Genomic DNA, 6,496 nt, shown 5'->3' on the forward strand with positions numbered 1-6,496 from the left:
TGGCCCACAATAAACCTATTTAAATATTCCAATTAGGAAATAGAAACCGTCGATTAGATATTGATATAAAAGTATAGTGAAACATGGACCCTAAGTAAAAGAGAGATCCAGAAACTTAGAGTAGCACAACGTGGTATGAAGAGGTGCATGCTAGGCATAACGCGAAAGGACAAAAAGAGGAAAGAGTAGATAAGGAAGCAGACAAGGGTTTGCTATGTAATAGAGTTTATTAAAAGCCTTAAATGGAGATGGGCTGGACACATTTCGAAGAAGAGACAATCGTTGGACAAAATCTAGTCATCCAGTGGTATCCAAGAAGTAAAAAACGTCCGCAAGGTAGACCTAGAGGCCGCTGGATCGATGAAATAATGATAAAGGGTACTGTTCGGTTATACCGGAGGCAGCGGAAAACGCATTTTGAAAATAGCCGATAAACTGGATTATTTGTTAGTTTGGGTTAGTTTAGGTTCGGTTAGGTTGGGTTAGGTTAGGTTAGGTTAGGTTAGGTTAGGTTTGGTTAGGTTAACCTAACAAATAATTCAGTTTATCGGCTATTTTCAAAATGCGTTTTCCGCTGCCTCCGGTATAACCGAACAGTACCTGATAAAGTATTGATACCGTAATAGTATCGGATGAAAAGTATCAATGTATTGATTAAAAAATATCAATACTTTTTTGACCACCCTAATCCTAGTTGTAGCCTTGGAATCTGACGTTTATAATATATAGGCGTTATGGTAGTTGGCAACGTAATATTTTAATTAAATCCGAAATAAACTTTCAATATGGATATAAAAATAGAACCTACAGATGATCTGTCAACGGATCAACTCGTAGAAGTAGCCATCGATAGTGAAAATCAATGGGATTATTGTACTGAGACCCACAATGAAGTTAATACAACTGTCAGTGGGCATGATGTATTTGTCAAACAGGAAGAGCTTCCCGTGGAATATGACAAACTTGATACTACACAGGTACAATTATTAATTATTGTGACATTTTACTTATGTGTACGAATTAAAAGTACAATTTTTTTTTAACCATCCAATTATAAAGACGGTTTCTCTTATCTCGTGTCCAGAAATTGTGTACCTACCTACGTATGCAGTTGGTCGTATCACAGTTAGGGAATCCAATCCCGAGCCAAAATCTTGATCCCGGGATTTCGGGTTTGGCATTTTTTTCAATACCTAGTTGATATTAAATTTTGTTATATTTACAAAAAAATGACGTTGATAAAAACGGTCACAAATAAATCTCGTATAATTTATACTACTTAAGACATTTATTGTTAATATTGTGTACCTACGTTCAATCTTGGAAATACATAAGTTTAATGGAGTAAATAATATTGTAATATAAATAATAATGTGAAAGTATAACAGTTTTATTTATTTATGAAAAGATAACAAATACAAGTTCAATTAAAATAAAAAAAAACCTATTGTGTTGACAATAAAATAATACAATATAAAAAAAATTAAAGATAAGGAAAAATAATATTCCCGAAGTAATACCAAAGCATCAAGTGTTTCGTCATTTAAGCTGGATCTCAATTTGGTATCAGGCAGTGTGTGATTTTTTGTTGATTCGTCATATTTTCAATAAATAATTGTTATTATTATAAAAAGAGACATAATAATTTTAATTATGTTTTTATTAATGACACTTTTATAAATGCAATAATTTCCCCGGATGTTACGATAGAGTTCAGATTTTAATGTATCTTACCTTCATTAAACCTTAAACGAGCTCTACTTTTCCTTTTTAATATTTTTCGTCCTCTAAATTCATTTAAATAAACTGATTTATAATTTTTCTGATGTTGTTACGATTGCGTAAGGCAGCAAAAATGGTTATTTTTCATCTGGTTATTCCCCCGTGACAATTGGGTCTCCAAGAATAGCATTTTTTTGGTTGGTTTGGTTCAATGGTTTACTGCGAAGCATTGTTTTTTCCAATCTTTCTTATTTTTATTAATTTATGTGAAAAAATAAAATGAATTGGCTACACAGGGGTAATAAATCAAACTTCATTCAAACTCAGTTTATTTATAATGTAGTTATATGTTATTAAAAGTATTTTTTTCTTTGATATTTTCGTTTTTATTTTATTTAAAAAAAAAATCATAAATAAAAAAATCAATCCCGAAAATTTCTTGATTATGTTTACCAATCCCGGGATTCATAGGTATCGAAAATAGTTCGGGATCCCGGGATTGGAATCCCTAATCACAGTTAATCGTGACCTCTTATTTTGGAAATATATGGCTGTATGTATTATAGTATTGAGATTAAATTAATTAGGTACTTTATAATACACAATTAAAACCACCCGATTACAAGGGAAAGCGTGTGAAGAAAATACGTAAATAAAACAATTATATCATATACTTAGGTATTTATATTTACTTAGGTACCTATATAAAATTGAGTTGGGGGACTCGTACCTTAGTATTGAGACGAATCTATCAAATAACTGATAAAAATGATGGCATCAGACATTGGTATCATATATTGGAGAGATACGGAAGCTCGTCATATTATTAGAGATTTTTAAATTTATGTTTTTAGAATGTTTTCATTGACACGAAATACATCAAATCAGAAGTCGAAAGTCAATTTCAAAACAGCAAAGATAACGTAACTAAAAATAGTCCGGATTACTCATGCTCTGGAGGGGCCTCAACGAGTCACGTAAGTGATTGCTTAATTTTTAATTTTGGATGTGAGTACGTGTTTTATAGTTTTGTCCCATGGCCCGAGATAATAATTATTACCTGTAATAAAATTATGACACTAACAAAACATTATTTTTTCCCTTCAGACTCAGTTTTCAAATATTATTATTTTTTGCTTTATTCGCCATTGGCAATTAATTTGAAATTTTTGATAAAACATTAGATTAAATCCGTTGTATTCAAACTGTACGCTGTGGCGCGCCGAGCTCTTTGATATTTTTGTCCATATCCGATCCTAATAAGATCATAAGAAAGCCACCACATGTGAAGGTTTGTATTTACGAGAAATGGATGTTAGCCACTTGTTCAATCTATTAGGTAGGTAGGTACATTGATTCCAAGCACAAGTCGAGATGTCGTTGCTGAAAGAGATGGCATTGTTGCATTGAAATAAAAATTGTTTATTCAGTAATGTTTTTGATAAATTGATATGGTCCTATTTGATACATATGATTGCAATATTATACGACCATCTATTTCTGATACAAGAACCCACGGTGCACGTGAAAAATTTAACAATTCCTGACAATATCTTAAAACAATGCACCGATACACAATGGTGGATGTCATCGTTGCATCAGTTTGAGACCTCCAATGCTTCCTCTGAACAGCACATATCTTATCCTGTAACCTTAGCAATTGGATTAAAGATATTTCAGGAAGAGGTGACGGAAATGTTCATATTATGCGTTCAAAATGAGGATATACTTAGCAACGTCCCATGTCGTGTCCCATGGATATGTATATGTATAAATTAGCCAATACATTAAGCTCCTAGTTATATATTAATAGGTAAAATTTTGAAAAAAAACTATTGTTTTTTACAGGATTCGTTCATAAACCGTAATATGACTTCTGATGCGGGTGATGCCGATTTAAAAACGCCTTTTTATGATGTTGACTGTGCATCACGCCATATAAAGGTTGAAGTTGTGGACAATTCGAACCGTTATGATTGTATATCATCGACTGGTGCATCAATTGCTGGATACAGTGGTAAAGAACATGACAAATCCGAATTTCAATCCACGCGATCAAATGAAGAAATTCAAATTGACAGACATGACGTAAAGCAAGAGATAGTTGTATCATCCCAAAAAGAAGTTCGACTGGAAATTTATAGATCCGTTTTTCACGAGAGAAATTTTGTATGTAATTTGTGCATTTCAGTTTTCTCAGCTGAAAACATATTAATTCACCACAAAAAGCGATGTAACTTGATACAAGGCACGAGAAACAGAACGGTTGACGAAAAACAATTTTATTGCGATCTTTGTGACTACAAATGTATTCACGCCTTTCTTTTAAAGAGACACAAAATGATTCATAGTAAGGGAAAACCGCTGAAGTGCAGGTTATGTAATTACAAATGCAATCATTACGGTGAGTTGGAGAAACATAACAAAATTCATAGTGGCAAATGCATAACATCTAGTTCTTTGAAAATACATAAAATCAAACATAGTGGCGAAAAGCCATTTTGTTGCAATATATGTGATTACAAATGCAATAAGCCCAGTCTTCTGAGGAGACATCAATTGATTCATAGTGACGAAAAACCATTTAATTGCAAATTTTGTGACTATAAATGCAATAAAGCTTTTGTTTTAAAAAGACATAGCAAGATACACAGTGGGGAAAAAAGTTTTCAATGCAATTTTTGTGATTACAAAAGCATAACGTATAGTTCGATGAAAATACATAAAATTATTCATAGTGGGGAAAAACCACTTAGTTGCAATCTATGCCATTACAAATGTTATCAACCCAGTCATTTAAAGAGACATCAATTAATTCATAGTGGCGAAAAACCATTTAGTTGCAAATTATGTGACTATAAATGCAATAAAGATTTTGTTTTAAAGAGACATAGCAAGATTCACACTGGCGAGAAAAGTTTTCAATGCAATTTTTGTGATTACAAAAGCATAACGTCTAGTTCGATGAAAATACATAAAATGATTCACGGTGGCGAAAAATCATTTAAATGCACTTTGTGTGATTACATCTGCAACCAACCCAGATATTTAAAACGACATATGTTTATTCATACAGGCGACACTCCATTTAAATGTAAATTGTGTGATTACAAATGCAAACAATCAGTCGAATTGAAGAGACATGAAAGGTTTCACACTGGCGAAAGACCATTTGAATGCAATTTTTGTGATTATAAATGCAAACAGTCTAGCGATTTGAATAGACATAAAATGAAAATGCACGCATCGATCCAATCAAATTTAAATGAACCTATGTTAACAGAATCCACGGATGCCTTTCTATGAAATAAAACTTGTAAATAATATAGAATTAAAATCACCATTTTTATTCATTGGTTAAAATACAAAAATAATATAATGTTTGATTTTTAAGGATGGTTTTATTTATAAAATAGAAATACTTTGTGCCTACGTTGGTCGCCAATTATGGTATGTTTTATTTATGAAATAGACACCCTTCCGGGTTTTAGTATTTATTCCGAAATCACAGAGATACACCAACACTAATTAAAACTTTTATTTAATTCTTGAGAATTTAAAAACTTGAGAGTGGGTCTATTATTTGGGCACCGCATCAGTTGAAGTATGGCCTTATGGTGGAGAGGGTACAGAAGAATTCTTGAGACTCCTTTACTTGAGGTTGTATGGATACTATTCATGGCTTTATCCAATTGACTTTCTCTTAGGCATGCTTACATACTGCAGTCTGCAATTTACAAGAAATCTTTATTTAGCTACGTATTATTACTACGAGGTAATAAATGAGAACTCTGCCATTCTGGGCAGTGTTGACCTGTGTGTCCCTGATAACTATCTTAGAAATAGAGACCATCAGTTGTTTATTCTCCCAAGGTGCAGAACCAACCTGCTACTGGTAATGCCAATTGGGAGGGCGATAACTATGTTCAACGAAATTGCTTCGGGTGTTGATATATTCCACCTACGTGAGAATGAGTTTAGGTGGACGCTGTTTTATAAATTCTTAAAATAGGGTCTGCTTAACTCATCTGGTGTACTTCCTTGTACCTATCTAATTTATCTACTGATCTATCGCTTTTTTATGTAATACTGTTTTATATATCTTTGTTTCTAAATGTCATGTTGTGAAACTCTTAAACTTATAATTTGTAATGTCCACAATATGTTAAAAATAAATAAATTTAAAATTGAAAATTAAACTGAATAAGAGAGAATACTCCAAACGGTACACGAAAACAGATTAATAAGATATAAGATGACTCGCTCGACCAAATAACCATATGAACTTGGCAAAGGATTAGTTCAGTTCAGGTAGGTACCACATTTGACATCTAGATATCACACTTATAATTAGAAACCAATCTTGATAGTGTAAGGTGCTTATTCTCAAAATAGAGGACCTGTATGATCAAAAGGGTCAGAGCTAATCAGACTAAACGGACTGGCTGTAAGACAGAGATCTGTGAGAGATATCAATTACAATTTCAATTCAATTATGTATAGGTGTAATATGAGGCACTAATGCCAAACGGCCTGTTATCCTCGTCATCTGTAGTATGTACTCGCGTTTGTATCATCATCATCATCAGCCTGAATCTATCCACTGCTGGATGAAGGCCTCTTCAAGCTGCTTCCACTTCTGGTATGTATGGTATTCCACGTATGGTACTTTACGGGAAATGGTTGGAGACTGATCATATTCACGATTAGAGAGGTTTCTAGATTTTGAATTCGTGTTAAATTCAAATTTATTACTGGTACTAGCTGAACAAAC

At 32.8% G+C, this 6,496-nt stretch overlaps 1 long non-coding RNA gene across 1 annotated transcript; it reads left to right on the plus strand.

Moving 5' to 3' along the window:
- Positions 1 to 686: 686 nt before the first annotated feature.
- On the plus strand, positions 687 to 5,165 carry LOC147076765 (uncharacterized). The gene is made up of 3 exons (XR_015069701.1): positions 687 to 977; positions 2,577 to 2,699; positions 3,571 to 5,165. It is a non-coding gene; the product is annotated as an uncharacterized LOC147076765 (long non-coding RNA).
- Positions 5,166 to 6,496: the final 1,331 nt, after the last annotated feature.

This window comes from Rhyacophila brunnea, unplaced genomic scaffold, assembly GCF_057557595.1.
Source record: "Rhyacophila brunnea isolate RB1 unplaced genomic scaffold, BYU_Rbru_1.0 scaffold_13, whole genome shotgun sequence".
NCBI lineage: Eukaryota > Metazoa > Arthropoda > Insecta > Trichoptera > Rhyacophilidae > Rhyacophila > Rhyacophila brunnea.